This window comes from Manis javanica, chromosome 15 (assembly GCF_040802235.1).
Source record: "Manis javanica isolate MJ-LG chromosome 15, MJ_LKY, whole genome shotgun sequence".
NCBI classification, from domain to species: domain Eukaryota; kingdom Metazoa; phylum Chordata; class Mammalia; order Pholidota; family Manidae; genus Manis; species Manis javanica.
In genome coordinates this window covers 23,338,699-23,359,843 of record NC_133170.1, presented here as the reverse complement: position 1 = coordinate 23,359,843, position 21,145 = coordinate 23,338,699, and the positions used below count along the sequence as shown (strand labels likewise).

The window sequence follows — 21,145 nt, the reverse complement described above, 5'->3', positions numbered from 1 at the left end:
TCTCCCTCCCCTCCCACCCAGTCCCTTTTCCTTTGGTAACTGTTAGTCCATTCTTAGAAATCCTTTTTTCTTTTTGTGCCTCAGCTTCTTTGTATTCCTCTTCTCTAATTTCCATACCATTTACAGTCTCTTCTACTACATCTAATCTGCTTTTAAATCCCTCCATTGTTGTTCAGATGTGGAATTTCTTAATTGAATCTCCATCCGAAATTTGTCCCTGAGTTTTTGAATATTTTTCTGCACCTACCTCCATGTTTATGATTTTTATTTTGAACTCCCTTTCCAGAAGATTGGTAAGTTCAGTTTCATTTTGCCCTTTTTCTGGGGTTTGTGAGATTTTGGTCTGAACCAGGTTCTTTTGGCATTTCATATTTCTATGTGGCGCCCTCTAGTGCCCAGAAGCTCTAGTCTCTGGAAGCTCTCAGCCCCTGGAGCAAGGTCGGGGGTCAGAGGGGAGCAGGCTGGTGCCTGTGGGGAGGAAAGAGCTGTTTCCTGCTTCCCGAATGCAGTGCCTGTCTTGACTGTCAGAGAAATCAGGTGTAAGCCTTTGTGCTTTGTGTCTGTAGCTGTTGTAGGCGATGCCTCCCTCTGGATGGCCTGATACTAGGGCAGTGACTGCAGGTTTGTAAGCAGTGCCTGCAGTCCAGGAGGAAGGCAAGCAGACTGCGTATCACAGTGGGTGTGTGTGTGTGGGGGGCCTCTAAACTGAGTAGGCAGCCAGGACGATGGAGCACCTGAAGCTCCTAAAAGTTCCCAACCTGCTGGGCAGAGCACACCCAGACAACCTTGTCCACTTATCCCTTCTCCCATGCAGCAAGCTCCGTGTGAACCCTGCCCCTTCAGAAGCCTTCTCACTGCTAGGAAGCCTCTCATACCACTTGCCTTTCTTTGTCTCTGAGCAGCCAGATATGGATCTCTGTCCTCCACAAATGGCTGAAATCTCAGTCTCTCAAGAATTCCACCTGTCTTAGCTTTCCAACCCCACTAATCTCCAGAGCACCATGAGATGTAGGTTTGTGCTCCCAAAGCAGATCTCCAGAGCTGGGTGTTCAGCAGTCCTAGGCCTCCACCCCCTCCCCACTCCGTTTCTCTTCCTCCCGCCAGTGAGCTAGAGTGGAGGAAGGGCTTGGGTCCTGCTAGATCAAGGCTTTGGTACATTACCCTGTTTTGTGAAGTCTGCTCTGTTCTCCAGGTGTGTGCGGTCTGGTGCTGCCTTCTTTCCTGTTGCTCTTTTAGGATTAGTTGTATTAACTGTATTTTAATGTTGTATGTGGTTTTGGGAGGAGTTCTCTGTCTCACCTCTCATGCTGCCATCTTGAATTGATTTCCCAGTTACTGTATTTTTTAAGGTGTCTATCTCCCTCCTGAATTTGTCCCTTAGCTCTTGAATATTTTTCGGTAGCTCCATTAGCATGCTTATGACTTTTATTTTGAATTCTTTCTCAGGAATATTGGTGTTTCAGTCTCACAGAGCCCTCTTTCTGGTGTTTGAGGGATTTTGGATCTTCTGCCTTTTCATAGTCCTGGAGTGATGGGAGTGGTCACAAGTGAGTGGCACGAGTGTCTGCTGGGAGGACAAAGCCCTTTTGTGCTTCCCAGTCACAGTGCCTCTCTCTGCTGTCTGGGCCAGTTAGTCATGTGCTAATTCCCTAAGCTGCCATGGGCAGAGTGGCCCTCAGGATGACCTAGGGCAATGGCAGGGGTCACAGGCAAGAAGCGCTGGTGTCTGCTGTGAGGACAAAGCCCTTTTGTGCTTCTTGGTCACAGTACTTGTCTCTGCTGACAGGGACAGTTAGATGTGTGCAGGGAGAAGCCTCTGCATTAATCCCCTAAACTGCCATGGACAGGGCTGCCCTCCTGCTGGTCTAGGTGATGGCCAGGTCTCAGGTGAATGGTATGGGTGTTTGCTGGGAAGGCAAAGCCCTTTCATGCTTCCTGGCCGCTGTGCCTGCCTCTGCTGTCCAGGCTGGTTAGCCATGTGCAGGGAGAAGCCTCTGTGATAAGCTGTAGTTGCTGTAGGCGGGGCTTCCCTCCCGCTGGTCTGCAGCAATGGAAGGGACAACAGGTTTGGGCACAGGTGCTGGCGGGGAGGAAGAAGCCTCAGGCTGCTTATTGCAGTGAGGGACCTTGGAGCTGCGTTGCCAACCACGGTGTTGGAGCACCTGATGCTCCTGAAAGTTCCCAACCTGCTGGGCTGAGTGTGCCAGGACTATTTTGTCCACCTGTTCCTTCTCCTAAACCCTTTCCCCTTTAGCAGGCTTCTGACTGTTAAGAAGTCTTTCAAAGCACCTGCTTTTCTTTCGTCCCAGGGCAGCCAGTTGTGGGAATCTTGTTGCAGTCTTAGGCTCTGACTTTGGTTTTTAGCCCCTCTAATCTCCAGAATACCATGCAGTGTGGGTCTGTGTTCCCAGGGTAGATTTCTAGGGCTGGGTATTGAATAGTCCTGTGCTTCCACTCCCTCCCTGCTCTGATTCTCTTTCTCCTGCCAGTGAGCTTGGGTCACGCCACATCATGGCTTTGTACTTTACCCTTTTCTGGGAGATGTTCACTTCTCCCAGATGTAGACTGGCTGGTGCACTCTTACTTCTGGTCACTTTTTTAGGAATATTTGTATTTGCTGTATTTTCAAAATATATGTGGTTTTGGGAGGAGATTTCTGCCTCACTTCTCACACTGCCATCTTTTTGCCTCCCATTGTGGTTTTACTTTTTAAGTTTGTAACTGAGGTAGCCTATACAAGACTGACTTTCTGATATCAAAGCATTCCAAAGATAATTCTGTTTGAATATGAATTTTTAACTGCATTGCTGTATTTAGTTAACTAATGTCTTTTTTGGAATTTTTCTTACTAATTTCATAAGAGAATCTATTTCTTTTTGTCTCATTCTTAGCTTGTTTTGAAATCAAACATACAGTAGCTTATGTAGAAGAACAGTGCAGATTTCTCTTTTTGGCTATTTTTTGTAACAAAACATACAATCTAAGAATTAGCTCTTCCTTGAAAGGCTAGTAGATTTACTCCATTTTACTTAGTATTTCAGTTTCTATAGTATTTATTTCAGTTATTTCTTTTTCTCCTTATATTTTGACATTTAATATGTTCCAGAAGCCTATTTATTTTCTTTTATCTAAGTTCATAAATGTAAGAATATAGTAATTTATCCTCCATTTGCCCCATGGTCCCAAGCACATAAGCTGGTGAGAATTATGCCTGGGCTTGCCTGGGGCTTGACTGGGTTTACCCCGCCTTATCTCTAAGCATCCTGACCCTCCCCCAAAGCAACAAGTCGAGCAGATCCACCACAATAAAAGGCACCACGCTGCTGCCCTCTCTCTCTCTCTGTCTCTGTGTGTCTGTCTGTCTCGCTGCTCTCTTTGTCTCTGTCTCTCTGTCCCCCTGCTCTCTCTCCCCCCCCCTCTCTCTCTGCTCTCTCTGTCCCGCTGCTCTCTCTACTGCTTCCTCTCTCTCTCTCTCCCCCCACTCCCTTCTGGGGGCAGCCACTTTCTCCTTCAGATAATAAAGTCTCTTGCGTGGGTCCGTGTCTCCTGAGTCATTCTGGGGTAAGGAGGGTTGCAGCGAGATACCCTTTCATTGGTGCCGTGACTTGGATGAGGCTCTCCCATTGACTTTGCTCTTCCTCCGGGAACCTGAGCTGCTTTGGGAACCCTCACTGCCCGATGCTCCTCCACGGGCTCACCATCCATTTCCCTGGTTGCTTGTCTTCTCGCCCAACACAGCCTTCGATTTGGTGAGTCTCCCCTTCATGGTCAACTTAAATGTCTCTTTGGAACCTGGGAAGTGACTGTTGAGTGTCCGGCACCCCCAAGGGCTCCTCTGGGACAGGGGCACCCCCAACCATGACTTTCAGAGTCACAGTTGATCCCCGTAGTTGACCCTTCTCTGCCTCCCCATGGTGAAAATCCTCATCCACTGAGGCCCAGTCTCCCTTTATCTACTTATCTACTCGACTCGAAAACTCCTGGTACCAGGTACCTAGCTTCCCCGGCGTTTTCACCTCAACCCCGCAGTTAGAGGTGGTGACGACTCCCTAACTGTGCCTGGTCTTCTCCACGACCTTCTCAATCGCTCAGGGACACCTCAGCGACTTCTGAACGGTCTCTTTCTCACCATGGGATCTGGCCCCTCCGTTCCCGCAGATTCACCACTAGGGTGCTTACTCAATAATCTAAAGCCCCTTCACCTCACTCCAGACCTCAAACCTTTTAAGCTTGTTCACTACTGTAATGAGATCTGGCCACCATATCCCTTGGTCAATCAGTCTAAATGGCCCCCCAATGGCTCTTTAGATCCTAAAATTCTCCACGACTTATATAACTTCTGTGAGCGCACGGGCAAATGGAAAGAAATCCCATATATCCAGGGTTTCTCCTACCTCTGAACCAAGCTCTCTGTCTCCCCTGCAATCCTAAACACCTATACTTGCCTTAAAGTCCACACCCCCCTAAGCTTTTTTCACATCCCCAAATATTCTCAACTGCCTATAAAACCCCTAGACAATGCACCACCATGGGCTCTCTTGTCCCCTCCTGGCTCATGCCAGGAGCTCTGTCTGTCCTCTCACTGTATCATTATGTCTCAATCTGTATGTTTGTGTCTAAGTGTGTAAATGAAAAATATTTTTCTACCTCCGGATGGTATTAATAAAAATTGATTTAAAGACAAGCGTTTGTAAAAATTGGGCATTCTAAAACTTCCAGAAAATTCTAATAGAAAATATTAAGCATTAATGCTAATTTAAGTTGAACTGAATAGACATGTCTTTATGGTTATCAGCTGCCTCAGTTTACCTAAAGTCATTTAAGTTGATGGTATCTGTTAAATCTTTCAAAGAAAAATGCTTAAAGTGAAGTATAGCTTTGTCTAATGTGAGTAACTATTTAAGCAAGTGCCTTAAAACTTTTAACAGCTTCCCAAAATCAAATTCAAAAAAGTGCTTTTTACCTCTAGTTCACTCTGATATTTTCCAGAGGGTCCCTGGAACATGTCAGAGGAATTTTTTCTTATTGGAGAAAATATTTGGCTAATTTAGCTTATTTACCTGCTTAATTACCTAAAAGGCACTATCACAGAGAATAATGCTAAACTTTGTTACTGAATGTTTCGTGTTACAAAAATATCCAAATTTCCTTATGACAACTTTCTTACAGTAAGCTCTCATCAAATCTTTAACCATTGTCATTTGTAAGTCTTTTGTCATCTATACTCACTATTTTATTACTCCTAAACTAGTAAAAAACTAGATTCCAGCAGAACAGGTATTAGTTACATAGGATTAAGTAAACTAAGGAAGATGATTTTGGTAGCTTTTTGTTTCAAATGTTGATAAAGTGTTTTAAGCTTTTTCTCTTAAGCTGACAACGGTTTAGTAAATGACTGCCTTTATAAGCAGAATTGAAACTTTATCTTTCTCTCTACCTGATTCCTCCAGAATTTAAAAACTCTCAGTGACTATTTTTATATTTCATGGCAGTATGTTTATTTGCATAAATTCAATAAGAATCTGCTTTCCTTGTAAGAGGACCAATTAAAAACACTGGTTATATTACCAAGGCTTTGACTGGAACGTCATACCTGAGAGACACGTGTGAAACTCAGATATGAACAGACAGCTTTAAGTAACTAAGATTGACTTTATAAAGCCAACAAAGCCCCCTAGAAGAACTAGCCTGATACCTTGTTTACAGAATTCCCAGCAGCCGTACCAGGTGAGTAAGGAAGGTCACTTCCTGGCAGGTGCAGGAACCTCAAGAATGTCTTGGGAACCTCAGGAAGAGAGGAATTCACCCAAATCTACAGGTACTGCAGGCACAACCTGATGGCAAGTCTGGCTTGGCTTTCTGACCTCAAGAAGCCCTTAAAAGTTCAATCTGAAATTCCTTACAAAAAAGTTCCAGCAAAGCACATTTAAAAGATCCCATGTAATCAATTACTCTTCTTGCTGCACTTATGCAAATAATCAAGGCAACTGTTAATTGTTTTCTTAATCTGGCTACTTCTAGTAAGAATGAGGGTGATTTTAGAGAAAAGTATTTTTTCAATAATGCAGTCTTATCCATACTAAATCCTAATACTAGTCATTGAGATGTAAACTCAATCCAGAATTCTAGTTTCCCCATGATACCTGGCTATGATTCTCAATTAGGCTCTTCATATTTCTAGTTCTTATATTCAGCCATGCATTCTTAATCTCATCAAGTTTGTCCTTCCAGACTGTAAAATCCAACTCCAGATGTTGCTATTTAACCTAATAACAATTTGTTCTATCTTGCCTAGAAGCCACAAAACTGCAAATAGTAATAGAAATGAAACCCAGAATAGAAGAGCCAACCTTCCGAGGCCCTCTCAACTGACCAGTGATGGAGACCTAGCTGCACCCTTTACTGCGCCCCTTCTCAGCATGAAGCAGCAAGAGCGGTCATCGCCCCCTTTCCCTAGCAGCAGCTAGGGTCTCTATCTGTAGAGGGGAAAATGAGACAAGGACCATAGGCTTAGAATAAGGTGAGAGCCTCTGAAAAAAGCAAGGCAGGATATTTGCAGTCAGAGCAATGTAACTACATGTTAGGAACACCCCCCCCCATACTAAAACTATGTTGAACATTAAGTTCTAGAATCATTCTTCAGTGAAATCAGTTAATGTTCCCCAGATAAAGAAGAGTAGCACATGTTTTATTAATGCTAATCATTTGTAATCATGTATAGAATTCACTTTAGCATACGAAAAGGCCCAGGCCTATGTGCTGTCATTCCTCCTTCAGATCTGAGAGGTGATTTTGCAAACTGAGCAACTAACTTAGCTTGCAGACCCAGCTGCAGATGGCATGGTAAAAGGCAGGATTCTTTAGCAAACAGACAATACCTCAGCCCGCCTTGGGAGCTGAGCAGGCAGCCTTTTGATATGCTCCCAGACCGAGACGCTGGTATCCCAGAGAAAAATCAAGGCAGGAAATTCCTTATGTTAAGTTAATTTTTAATATTCAGAGAACACTTAACAAGTTCTTCCCCAAGGCTTTAGAGATAGTCCCCACCTTTTTGGACAGGCTCTAGCCCAAGACCTCAAATCCCTTACTCTCTCGAGCTCTGCCCTCCTTCAATATGTAGATGATTTCCTCCTGTGCAGTCCCTCCCTACAAACCTCTCAACAGGATACTATTCTCCTTTAAAACTTTCTCTCAAAACACAGCTATCAGGTTTCACCCTCCAAAGTTAAGGTGTCTGTCACTCAGGTCACATACCTGGGAGTTCAGCTCTCCCCACGCTACCAGGCCATTACCATAGACAGGAAAATACTTCTCCAAACCATGCCCATTCCAAACACCAAACAACAGCATCCCTAACTCCCAAATGGCAAAGAGATACACAACTCCCACCTTAAGCCGTTTGTTTCAGTTTATTCCCCTCCCACCAAATCTCTCACAAGTTCCTACTCCTCTCTGACGGGACCTTTTACTCGCCGCATTTCACACTGCTCATCTCGGCTTGCACTCACCACTGAAGAAGTTTCTGCCAGCACAGTCCTAAGACCTCCCTTACAACTGCCATGAGTCATGCTTCAGGATTATTAACCCTGGTCTCAACACTTACTCTCTTCACCAGACCTATCTTCCCAGTGCCAGCCCTTTCTTCTCTTTCAGACTGTCCAAAAGATTGCACCATCAAGGATTCCCTTTACCCTACAGGTTGCTTTAATGCCTACACATATGTCCCCAAAAATGCTATTAATTCAGCCACCCTATATAAACATAGCAATCAGTCCAAATGCAAAAAATTTCTAACCAAACCTTTAACCAGCTTATATTACAGGATTACCAACCCCTCTCTAAAGACGATGATCCTTATTGAACCTGGAAAATGCCATCACCACTGCAGACCAAGGGCTCATCTGAGGACAGCCCCCCATCAATACAAAAATGAACTTCATCACCCCTTCCCAAATCCTCTACCACTTAAAAAACAGAAAAGGGAGGAATGTAAGAATATAGTAATTTATCCTCCATTTGCCCCATGGTCCCAAGCACATAAACTGGTGAGAATTATGCCTGGGCTTGCCTGGGGCTTGACTGGGTTTACCCCGCCTTATCTCTAAGCATCCCGACCCTCCCCCAAAGCAACAGGCCGAGCAGATCTGCCACAATAAAAGGCACCACGCTGCTGCCCTCTCTCTCTCTCTCTGTCTCTGTGTGTCTGTCTGTCTCGCTGCTCTCTTTGTCTCTGTCTCTCTGTCCCCCTGCTCTCTGTCCCCCCCCCCCTTCTCTCTGCTCTCTCTGTCCCGCTGCTCTCTCTGCTGCTCCCTCTGTCTCTCTCTCTCCCCATCCCCCTCTGGGGGCAGCCACTTTCTCCTTCAGATAATAAAGTCTCTTGCTTGGGTCCATGTCCCCTGAGTCGTTCTGGGGTAAGGAGGGTTGTGGCGAGATACCCTTTCAATAAATGCACTAGTGTTTCAGTTTACTAGGACTGCTGTAGCAAGGTACAATAAACTGGCTGGCTTAAACAATATATATTTATTGAGTTACAAGTCTGGAGGCTACAAGTCTGTAATCAATGTGTTGGTAGGGTTGGTTCTTCGGGAGGGCTCTAAGATAATGATCTATTCCTGGCCTCTCTCCTTGGCTTGCAGATGATCATGGTTATGTTGACTTGGAATTCTCTTTGTATGCAAGTCTACAACTTTCCCCTTTTTATAAGGACACTAGTCATATTGGATTGGGATCCTCCCTACTGCCCTCATTTTAACTTGGTAAAGATGCTATATCCAATTATGGTCACATTCTGAGTTGCTGGGAGGTATTACTTCAACATATGAATTTGAGGGCTGGGGGGACACAATTCAATCCATGGTAATTAAATTATTTTTATAATATTTCATTAAATTTTTAAATTAATATTTTATGTAATTATTTGTACTTGATTGGTATTTTCCTTGTTTTTTATCATTTGAAAACTTTTATACATTTATTTACTCTTTTCTAATAACCACCATTTGGTTTTATTACTCTTCTCATTTCTTCTCTTTTTCATTAACTTCTCCCATTTCCTGTATTTTAAAATTTTGTATATTTTTATTTTGTTCTATATTACTTAGATGTGTTGTTTTCCTTATTTATTATATTTCCCTGATGTTTCTTCTAGACATTTTATAGTTTTAACTCTTGTGTTCAGGTTTCAGATTCACTTTGAGAAAAGTTGTATGTGGTATAAGGTTACATTTTTTAAATATGAATTTAGTTGTTTTAGGAGTCTGCTGAATTCTTTCTTTTTGAATTATCTTGTCATTTTATTGAAAATCTGAGGGTCTATATCAGGGCTTATTTCTTGATTCTACTTGGTTTCTTTGATACATTTTCTGTACTGTGCCTATGTCGCATGATCCTGATTGCTGTAGCTTTATTTTTAATCTTGAAATCAGGTATTATAAATTCTCCAACTGTATTGTCCTCTATTCAAGATTTTTTTTTCTCTTCTAAGTCTTTTCATATTCTTTAAAATTGTAGAATCTGCTTGTCAATTTCTGAGAAAGCCTGGCAGTACTTTTATTGAAATTGTATAGAACTTAGAGATCAATTTGGGGAAAATTGACATTTTAATAACAATTAGTCTTCATCTGTGAACAATGTTTTTCCTAAATAGGTCTCCTTTGATTTTTATTCATTAATGTTTTATAGTTGCTAGTGTGCAACTTTTGCACATATGCTAATTATATCCCCAAGTAGTTCATAGTTTAAATTTTTTATTAAACATTGTTTGCTATGCTATTCTGAATAATGTTTATTAAATAATATGTACAGCAAATGTCTGATTCAACACATCTATTTATCAAATCAACCCACTATAATAAAAAAAAATAAATGTACAGAAAAATCTGTGTCCATAGTACATGCTCTTGGTGTGTAATTTAAATGGCAATACTTTAATCAGTTATATGTAATTGTGTTATTTTTCTTTTGCAATATAATCTTTTCTGTAGTAACCTAGTCTAGCAATCAAACTTAATACTCATAGATAAAGAGGACTGCAAAAACAAAAACTAAAACAAAATTTAAAAAAGACTATAACAGAGACAAGTTACCTTTTCTCCCAGAAATAACGATTATTTAGAATTTGACAAAGATTCTTCCATTACCCTAATTGTTCAAGAGTGAGCTAATGGAGACAAAAATATGAAAATGTTCTCCAGGATCCCTTCAGGAAAAATTTGTCTCTTCCTCTCTTGCACCTTTATGAGCATATATCACAATCTCTCTTGATTTAGTACTTTTTTGTGTGTCTGCCTCCCCAGTCATCTCTGAATTCCCAACAAGCAGAGAATGTGTCATTTCTATCTTTATTTCTCCAAGGGCTCTAACAGAGAGGCTGGCAAATATCCTGGAATTGGACAGAGTTGTATCTGAACACCCCAGGCATCCCAGTGGCCTCCCTCCTCAGATCTGGGCTCCACAAGACACAGACCTCCAGGAAGTGGCAGAATCTCTGCCTCACACTTAAGGCTGCTGCATCTGCACCTTCTGCCCTGAAGAGAAGCCTCCCCAGGGTGTGTCAGGATTCACAGCCCTGGGTGACTACCTGAGTGGTCCCTGAACTCCTATGGGGAGTAAAAATGGAGACACTGTGAGTCTTTCCTAAGGCTTGGCACACTTCCACTCAGTGGTGACCCCGGCATCCAGTGTACATCAGTGTATGGCAAATGAATCACCCAACACCATCCTGGCTAGTAATGGTATTCTGATAAATGAAATTGCTACCCTGAAGGTGACCATTTATAAAAGCCAGGGATATGGGAAAGGAGCGTACTGCACATGACCTTCAGAGCTACAGAGGCGTTGTCACTTTGTTGTTGGGAAACACAGTTAAGTATCTGCCTGGCCATCCTGCTCCCATGGGCAAACCTGTGCTTTTCTGTCAACACCAGGGGTGCACACAGGCTGAATGCTCAGGGCATCTAAGTCTTGCCTCTGTTTCCCTACGTACCTCAGCAGGTCCAGTGAAGGACTTGGTTTTGGGTAGTCTGGGGGCCTCTGCCACTGTCTAGGGATGGCCTGGCAGCCCACACTAATTTCCAGCAGTGTGGAGGGGTCAGTAGTCTCTAGGGTGTATGGGGCAGAGTCTGGGAGGCCGTGTGGAGCCTTAGGAGGATGGCTGGGAATCTACCTGGCCCTCCAAGGGTTGCTTCACACTAAACCAGCCTGGAGCCAAGGCTGAGAAAGCAAGAGGCATCTCTGGTCTACCTACTCCCAGACGGTGCTGCAGGTCAGATTACCCAAGAGGGGAGAGGAGGGCAAGGCTGAGTGGCTCCAGGAAGCAGCTAAGCAAATACAGGTCTGCCTCATTTGCTTTTGCTCAGGGCCTGGTTCTGCCTTGTCTGACACACAGTAAGCTTAGACAGGCTCGGGTTTTAAGCACAGCACTTCTCTGTCCCTTTCTTTTGCCTCTTACTACATCCACAGCAGTAGTTTCCTCCTGACATAACATTTAAATAAAAAAGCCAGTTTGTGAATCATGCTCCCTTTTCCAATAGAAATAAATGATCTCTGTGGTTTTCAGTCTTCTTATAAATACAAAAGCTTTACATAGTTTCCTGGAAAAGTACCAAACTACCAACAAATTCTCCATCATCAGATTTTCCAAGACATCAACAATATCTCCATCTCGGAGTCCCAGTTCATTGTGGTTCTGTGATATGTAGCTATTTAATGCTTTAACTAAATAGATCCTGTGTGAGGTAACTCTTTGCTGCCGGGCTTGAGGTTGCCAAGGGCTTGCAGTAGCACTAGGACTTGGGGAGGAGGAGAAAGGCATGTCCATGTGATACATGGGGGCTTTCCACCAGGGGCATTGATCACATCCGTGTACGTGATGGGGTAGATGCCTTGCGAGGACAGCCCTGGGGTCCCTCTTTTGAACCAGTTCTCGTCCACCTGTTGGAGCAATGTGATCCTCTTACCCCTGTACTTGCATGTCACCATTAAAGTTAAAGTTAACAATAGCCTCTTCACCTGCACTAGTGCTGACTTTTGGAGCCGAGCGTTTTCAGCAGGAGGAGGAAGCTCAATGTAGGTGGGCAGGGAGAGCCTGGTGTTCTTCCTCCCAGTTCAATCTGCTTATAAATGTCAACAATGACTCCCTTCTGGCAGGCCAAACTCCTTTAGTGCCTGAGCTTTAAAGTCAAACTTGGCTCTGGAGGTCTCCTCTCTTTATCATCATGGTATCTTTGAATGAAGTCTTCTGTGGGATCCAAATAAGCTGGTGTAAAAGGTCTTGGTGATTCCGAGTCGCTGAGAGACATTCCCAGTTCACTCTGTGGGTTGCGCTTGTCCAGGCTGTGCCCTTAGCACAGCCCAGAATCCCCATTATTAAAGGCCCTCGGGCTATCCTCTGACGCCAGGGGTCTCTCTTGATGTGGCCCTTGAGATGTGGTTCCATCTGGCCATGGTGTGTTGGGAAGACAGGCATTTGGGAACTGAGTGTTGCCTCCCTCGGGGGATTGGGGGCAGGTCCTGACAGGACTGACCGGGGGCGGGGGTTCTGGCCTCCGGCTCACGAAGGGGGCCTGAGAAGTCAGGCCAAAGGCTGTCTGTGGTGGTGTTGGAAGGGCCTTTTCAAACAAAAAGGAGGGCTCATTGGGTGGACATTCCTGATGAGCATGCTCTGGTCCTTCAGGAACCCAGGCGTCAGTTTGAGGCTGCACCTGCTTCTAGGTGGAGGTGAGTCAGGTGTGGGAGGCCGGGCAGGAGCCCTTGCGCTGGCTGAGGGGTGTGTGGGCACATCTCCACAAACACTGCCACCCCTGCCCTCTCTGCTGTCACGGGATGTTTGAGTGGTGGTCAACCTCATCGGAGCAGGCGGCATGCGGCTCAGATGGCCCGAGACCCCTAAAGCCCAACATGGGGTCTGCCACATTGCTACAGGTGGGGGAGGCAGAGATCCCCCTGGGGTTCATCCTGTCCCTCTCCCTGGGATGGAGCTCGGCTGGCTCCAGGAGGAACTCGGATGAGCAGGCCGAGGTGAGGCCACTCTGGGATATCATGGATGGGGGGCTCCTGCTCACCCTCCAGACAGATCCAGGGACGGCGTGGACCAGCTGCTCAGTGCTGTGGTATGGGAGAAGAGCGTGCGCTTGCCCGTGTGCTCTGAGCCCTCCTGGTTTGGGGGCCCAGCTCGCCCCTGGCTAACACCAGGCTTCTTTTCAAAGCAGGAGGTAAGGTCCAGCATACTCAAGGAGGAGACAGACCCCGGGAAGAGGTCAGCTCAGTTGATTTGGTGCATGTCCCAGGTGAACATGGAGAGCTGCATCCCACCCTTTCCCGAGTGGGCCTCCTGGCACTGCCAGACTCCTTCAGGCTTGCAGTGCTGCTCGACTTCCTTCAAAATCTGACCAGGAGCACACCAGCAGGTTGTCCACACTCCCCCCAGACTTGGAGGGAGAGACTTATTTTGGAATCATTCAAAGAAACTGAAACACAAAGGTTCCCACAGCTCTGAAACTTTTCTGATGGTGACAGGGCAGATTTCTCCTATTTCACTGAGTGTTTCATAAGGAGGTACTGCATTTTTTTAAAACCTTTAAATCATTGCATAATCCTCTAAGTTTCTCCCTTTCAGCTCATGGTTCTAGTATTAGATTTTGAGATGAGTTATTTCAGAAAGAGTATTTAAACTTTTAGACACACAGTAGAAAATGTAAAAAAGTTAAATTAGTAATAGCTCTATTTTGCGAAATTTGGAATTCAACTGCCTAGAAGTGCAGTGAACAGGAACATGGTGCAGTGGTCACTGAAGTGAGATGGCGCAGGAGGGTGTTGCCAGGCAACACATTTAACTAGTGTCCAGTGTATATGACCAGAGTAAGATCTGGGGCTGAGTTTGTCACCCAGCAACATTTCCCTAACCATTCTCGCCTCCAGCAGCTACTGCGCTGAGCTTGTGGAGTCCGTGGTCCCCACCAGATGCCCAGTTGCCCGAGAAATCAGGGGAGCTAGAGAAGTTCCCTCCTGGACCAAGCATTTTGATGTACAAGTACCTAGGCTTCAGTTTTGTTCCGTTGTTCCTGTTGTGCTCTTTCTGCCCCCAGATCTGCAACATGGGGGACTTGCTGAAGTCTCTAACCGGCTCTCAAGCTTTCAGCATCCTGTGAGGTCTTGCAATGTGCCTGCAAGTGGGTGTGATTTTCCTTGCGTCTGCAATGCTCAGGGCTTCTCAGCTCTAGTGCAAACCCACCCTCTGCCTTCTGCAATTTGTAGAAAAGCTTTAACCTACTTGTTATAACAACTAAAGTGAGTTGAATATTGACATCAGGTAAACAAGCCCTGTCTGTCCTTGGAGGGGCCTTTCTTTCCTTAGATTTCAACTTAGTTGACTGTCCAGTGACCTCAGATCTCTGATGGGTTTAAGAAAAGTTACAAAGTTACAGATTATATTAGCTTTGCTTTGCTGTCCTAGAAGCAGGAGTGACGTACTTCTCAGCTTTCTCCACGCTAAGTGGAACTGAGCCTTCCCCTTCATAGCTGTCTGTCCGCGATCCCACCTCAGCCCTCACAGGTTGAAGTCTCTGCTCAGCTAGAGAGGAATAAATGTCAGCCACACTGCGGAGTCAAGGGTAGGATGAGAGTAAAGAATGAACTCACCCAATACTGATTTGCTTCCGCTTTAGCTCCTGGCAATCTCCAAAGTCATGCTTGAGACAGTTTGGATAGCGTCCTGAAGCGAGGACTCGGGGGACAGGCTTGGACACATCCTGCAGTCAGACATTGCGAGGGGGCTGGTGGGCGAAAATGCTGAGGCAGCAGGATAGGGGAGAAGCAAGTTGTCCCCAGGGTGTAACGCTGTGACCAAAATGCTTAGAATGCGGCCCTTAGCACTGCCTACGGAGACCCTGCGGATCCCCCAGCCACGCAGCTGAAACGCTGGGGGCAGGGGCACTGTGCTCCCCCTGGAGTCTGACATCCGGACGCGCCAGATCGCTGTGCGGGCCGCCGGCGTGTGGTAGCTGAGAGGAGAGCCAAGCCGCTGCCATTGCCTCTGCATCCGGGCTGCTGTCCCCTAGTAAACAGGCTCCCAGGAAAACTACTTACCTCCCTGTGAGTTAAGATCTATAAAAGCATTCAAAGGATACCCTGAAAATATAGTCTTTTTTGAACTTGGTGAGACACGTTTTGTTGAATGAAAGAAAAGAATTCAAATTGGGCTCGATTTTTTTAGATTCTAGGTAGAGGGAGATGTGTGTGTGTGTGTGTGTGTGTGTGTGTGTGTGTGTGTATATGTCGGTGTGTGTGTGTGTGAGACATTTGAGAAATAGGAGAAAACTGAGCTTTACAAAAAATCAGGACACTGATCCAGACACGGATTTGCCTTCCTTACACTCAGTGCATCAGCAGCACCATCAGTCGTAGATTTACAGGGTGATTCATTGTTCTCCATGGCATTCCTTATGACACGGCTTCTGACCAAAACATTCATTTCAAGGCACAAGTAGTGGGACAATGACAATTCACTGGACTTCATACATGCCCACCACCCAAGATGAATGAATTTAGTTGAGCAGAGGAATGACTTAAATGCTCTTTAAGACTTAATGATGTGATAATCTGGGAGACAATACTTTAGAGGATTGAAGTGCTCCCTTATAACAATTGTATAAACAGCCGTCAACATACAGTGTCAGCCCCTATGCCCGGAATGTTGTTGTCTGGGAGCTGACACGAGACAAGAGGAGTAGCTGTTTGGTGTATTATTATTAGGCAGAAACCCACGTGGTGAAATTTTGCTGTTTGTTTACCAAACTACGCGTTCATGTGTTTGGTGATCTGGAGCCGAAGGTTGTAATGTTTCTACCAAGAACATAATCACGGTTCTGTTAAACTGCCAGTTGAGACAGGTCACTACTGGCCATTGTGCGTCCTTCATGTCTCTACAACAACAGGTTCAAGGAGACAGATTCAAATGCTAAGTACAACTTGGGCTGTGTCTGGGCAGTGGGACAGGCAGGTTGATACCTGGAGCTGAAGGAACAGCTGAGGCGTCTCCCTGGTCCCTCATTAGAGGGCAATAGGACGCTGCAGTAGCCCTTCACAAACAGGACTAAGAAGGAGTGCAGTCCTGTGAGGATGGACATGTGGGTCAGATTGTGATAAAGACGGTGCCGGAAGAAGGTAAGGGGAGCACGAGATGTGTGGTATGAATAGAAAGCTCTGATTCCAGCTTCGATCACGTGATCGGCTTTTCGTGGAGAGACTGTACTACTATGATTTTTTTCTTTTTTGGGGGTTTACACCTGGCTTTATTCTCTCCGTGGTGGGTCAAGCACTAGAAGCATGTCTGCACCCAGCTGTTTGTGGCCCATAATCCACCTCTGTCTCTGCCCCTGCCCAGAGCACTGGAAAGAGTTCTTTATAAAGGGACTCAGTCAATAATAGCTCATTGCCAATGGGTGTGGAAGCAGTAGCCTAGCAGCAGGCCAGTTGCATCATCAGGTAGTTTAGGATCAGGTGAGGATCCTGGCCATTGGAACTTCCATTTTCCTCACATCCAATCCAGGTTTGGCTGGCTTGCTGTATGGTTAAATTAGACGGCCATCCAGACTCTCTGGAGCTATCAAATTGCAGATCTGTAAAAGGGGAATGAAGGCCAACACCTGTGCCTCTGGCTTGTTCTCCCAGCGATAGGTCAAGCAATAGAATTATGTCTGCACCCAACAGTCTACAGGTCTGTAATCTTCCTTTATCTCTGCCTCCTTTTTTTTTTTTTCAGATCACTTCCATTTATTTTTTATTGAAATATAGTTGACATAATATTATGCTGGCTTTTTGTGGAGAGACTGTACTACTATGATTTTTTTTTGTAACTGGATTTTTTTCACTTTCCATCTGTCTACCCAACCCTGCTACCTTATTTGAATTGGATTAGTGATAGTTAATACTTCAGGTCCTCTGATAGTGAACTTTATGTGTCCATTTGAACTGGGCCAAAGGAAGCCCAGATAGCTGGAAAAGCATTATTTCTGGGTGTGTTTGTAAGGGTGTCTCCAGAAGAAATTAGTGCGTAAAAAGACTGAGTAAAGATTATCTTCACCAGTGAAGGTGACATCCTGCAATCTGTTAAGGGCCTCCACAGAACAAGAATGCAGAGGAAAGGCAGATTCTCTCTCTGAGCTGGGGTCTTTTCCTATCTTCTCTCTATCTTCTCCTCAGGCTTCCAGAGTCAGGCCGACTTTCCACTGTTCTGCTCCCCAACCCCCCACCAACCCCAGTTCTCAGGTCTAAGGGCTCAGACTGAATTACACCACTGCCTTTCTTGGTTCTTCAACTTGCAGACAACAGATCTTGGGACTTCTTGGTCTCCACAGCCATATGAGACATTTCCTATAATAAATCATGTATATGTATGTGAATATGTGAATGTGTATACAGGTAAATATATATGTGAAAATATATGTATATACATATGTCTATATAGGTAAAGTGTGTGTGTGTGTGTGTGTGTGTGTGTGTGTGTGTGTGTGTGTGTGTGTATCTTCTATTGATTCTGTTTCTCTGGAGAAATCTGCCTAATACAGGTTTCTTTGTAAGTATGACAGAATTGATATTTACGCACAATGATGGGGTAGCAATAGGATTTTGTCAGAAGGCGAAAGAGATTAGCCATGTTGGATGTTCCAGACCTACTCCCCGCCACTCTCTTCCCTCTGCAGGGCCCAAGACAGCTGACGCCTATGCACAGGGTCGCTGGACACTATTTTCCTGCAGCTCTTGGGTGGAAAATAGGAAGACTGGGGAAAGGTGTGAAGGCGGGAGAGCACCCCCAACAGGGCTGGGACAGGGCGATGCAGTTTCCTGCCTAAAACTGAACCCCCAAGGGAACCCCTGCTGCAGTTACGGCCCCTGCAGCTCCCATCAGATGCCACAGAAGCCTTGCCTCTCAAGCTGGTCTCAGACCCAGTTTCCCACAGCAGCTACCTGGGGGTGTTTCACTATTCCTTCTTTGTTTCCTTTGAACCCATCCATGTTGTGCAATTTGTCCCATTATTCTGTTCTCTTCAAACTCCTTTTAAAAAATGTGTATACTTGATTTTCTCTTTGGATGCTGACTGTGGGTCTCTTTTTTCAGCCTGAGTGTATGACTTCGTGTGGTCACTCCTCTTCAATTATACGACTCTGATGGGATATGTCTCAGAATTTTTGCCACTGGGCACACTTCTCATCACCCATCTCTATTTCTTTCCCTTCTTTCCATTATAATAACACACACAAATATAGGTAATTCGGGTATTGGATAATTTAACTATCACGTACATTTGGTATAGAAAAACATTTGCAGTTACATTTGAAGATCATCTCTCAGAATTTGACTGGAATCAAGGCTAACATAATTGTGAGGAGATCAACTTGCTAAATCATCCTAGATCTCAGTTTATTTATGTGGAAATAAATGTTTTATTTACTATAAAATGTTTTCTAAATACCTGGTGTGGGGAAAATGGAAATATCTCACCAGGATTCCTGCCAGGCCTTAATAGGTATCCTGTCGGCACATCTATGGGATGTTTTACTGGGGGCAGAGTGGCCGGTCAGTCACGGGATGGCCGTCAGGGTAGGGGTGGGGAAGGAACAAGCATTCTTCCCTCCCCCCCTGTTCCTGGCATGTAACTGATCAGGTGCCCGCCAGTCACCAGGTGTCCCCCCCAGATTTCCTTCTGGTGTGCGAAGGGGGCTGGAGGAGGGTGGCTGGGGGAGAGAGCTTGGGAGCCATCCAGGAGGGGGTCCCACCTGGTGCTAGGGAGGAGACACTGAGCCATGAGAATAAACCCCTTTAATTCCCAACTTCTTGCACTTGCCTTTCTTTGGTCTCATCATTTTCAGAGGGAACTTGCCCTGGGCAGGGAACCCCTCCCTCCTCCCGGAGCTACATTATTGTTGCTGTTGGCAGGATTCAGTGAAACCAAAGGGCTGTCATGGGAGGATTGTTTCAGCGGCTGCCCCTGTGGATGGCGGGGAGACACCAGGGATCCCTCAGTGGGGATTTGGCCTGGGGTGGTTTGCCTCCTAGAGGAGTGGGCAGCTCCTGAGAACTGGAGAAAGATGGAGAAGCTTGAGGTAGTGGAGTTGGCCCTCTGAAAAACTGGGGACTCCTTAGGGAAACTGAGTGCCCATGAAGCAGCAGGAACTGTGGGTGGATGTTTCTCAGTGTTGGGAAAGGTTATTGAGGAGAGAGATGCACGTCAGCAGAAAATGGCAGAATGGGAATGAAAGTTGTGGGATGCCGTGAGGAATGAAAGCAAGCTGTTAAAAACAAATTGCACTGCTGAGAGATGTACTAGTGGTGCGGGAAGGGACATCAGGAGAATGCAGGCTGCAAGACGCTGTGGGGGAGGTGAAGAATGGGGTAGTGCCTCCAGCTCCAGAAGTAGTAGAAGAGACGTCAGGGAGGGAGGAGCCAGGGGAGGGCAAGGAGGTGGGGCCAGGGGCGGAGCTGCTGCCTGGCCTGCGCTGGAGTCCCGCAGGAACCCCTCCGCTATTCAAAGCCCATCCAGTTATAGTTAAGAAAGTAAAAACGGAACAACGGTGGGTCCCTCAGGCAGAGGTGCAGCCTCCGCCCAGCTGTGAAGCACTCCGTGCTCTGCCCCTGTACCCAGGCTGAGTTGGGGCATTTGAGCTCCCAGTTTGGTAGAGGCCTTGGGAGCCTATGTCAACCTGGCCTTTGTACCTTTGGGACTCAGGAGTAAATGGAATTATTTTGTCTATGTCAGAAATGGGGGAGCTGGCTTCCCTGATGACTCACCCCTGTCTCTGGCAGGCAGGGATTACAAAATGCTCACCAGGCCCAGGGAACCATGTGCTTCTCCATTGGGTAACTGCCCCGCTCCAGGCCATACGGCCTGATCAGGGTGATTTGCCATCTTTCCCCACTAGATGGCAGACGTATGCTGAGCTCCAACAGGTGTTACAGGAGTTGGGCCTGAAGAATATCATTTATAATATAGAACATCAGGGTCCAGATGAGTTGTTCATCACGAGAATGAGAAATCTGGTGCTCCAAACAGCTCCCCCATCTCTCTTTGGGTCCCTAGTGACTATGCTTGCCCCTCACTTAGGGCAAACCCATAAGTGAGGTTACTGGTCCTGTAGCAGATCAGGGAGAGGTTGAAACACTGAGAACGCAAGGAAATATGGTCTGCTAGTAAGCAAAAAGGTTTAAAGTCCTGTGAGGGTCTTGAGGACCCAGATGTAGGTCGATTTGATAAAGGCGGAGGCAGTAAAAGACAAAGTAGATGGGCAGCCCAATAAAATCTTGTTAGAGCTGTGGCAACAATTAAAGCCAGAGCAGCAGTTCTAGTCACTGAGGTCCAAGAAAAGGAAGTTGCAGGCAAAGTCACATGTCCGGCCCGTGAGTCTGCAGGACTTCCTGGGGGAGGGTACACAGACCCCACCTAGACCCTTGCCAGATGGTGATTGGGCAATTGGATGTTATGGTTTGACTGAGGGGAGTGTCAGGTCCCTGCCTTGGGGGACTGGCTTGGGCCTCTGGCACCAGAGGTCACATGTCAATCAATTAATCAGTCCCCAGTGAATGTGCAGTGTGTCCTGGCTCTGGTGGACACAGGAGCTGAATGCTACCTGATTTATTGCCACTCTGAGTGTTTTCCTCGGACCCCCACTGTCATAGATGGATGTAGGGGTGGGGCTGTCAGAGTGGGACAAGCCCAAATCCCATTGGGAATAGAACATCTAGTACTATGTACGATGCTATGCTTACCTCTGATTCTCTTACAGATAAATGTGGCATTATTGCAAGAGTTTTGGGTCTAGTAGGCCACTGAAGAGTGTTTATCCCACCCTTGGCACAAATTCTAAGGCCCTTATGCCATTTGGTATGAAAGGGGCTGGGATGAAATGTGTGCATTTACCTTTGCCTTTGCAAAGTGGACAGTTAAGGCCATGGAGGCCTTGAGTGAGCTAGACCCATCAGGCCCTGTGAGCTGGATGTCCATGTGACTGAAGACAGCTGTGACTAGAGCCTCTGAAAGTGGCTTGCAGGCATTTGTTGTTGGCATCCCCAGGGATTGATGAAGCAGAAGCCTTGGTCCAGGTGCACTGGCTGGCAGGACAGCCTGTCTTGGGGCAGAAGAGAGTGTGGGCT

The 21,145-nt window shown here is 45.9% G+C and overlaps 1 pseudogene; it reads right to left on the bottom strand.

Moving 5' to 3' along the window:
* Window positions 1-11,562: 11,562 nt before the first annotated feature.
* On the bottom strand, window positions 11,563-14,095 carry LOC118972832 (sorbin and SH3 domain-containing protein 1-like; annotated as a pseudogene).
* Between the last annotated feature and the right edge of the window lie 7,050 nt (window positions 14,096-21,145).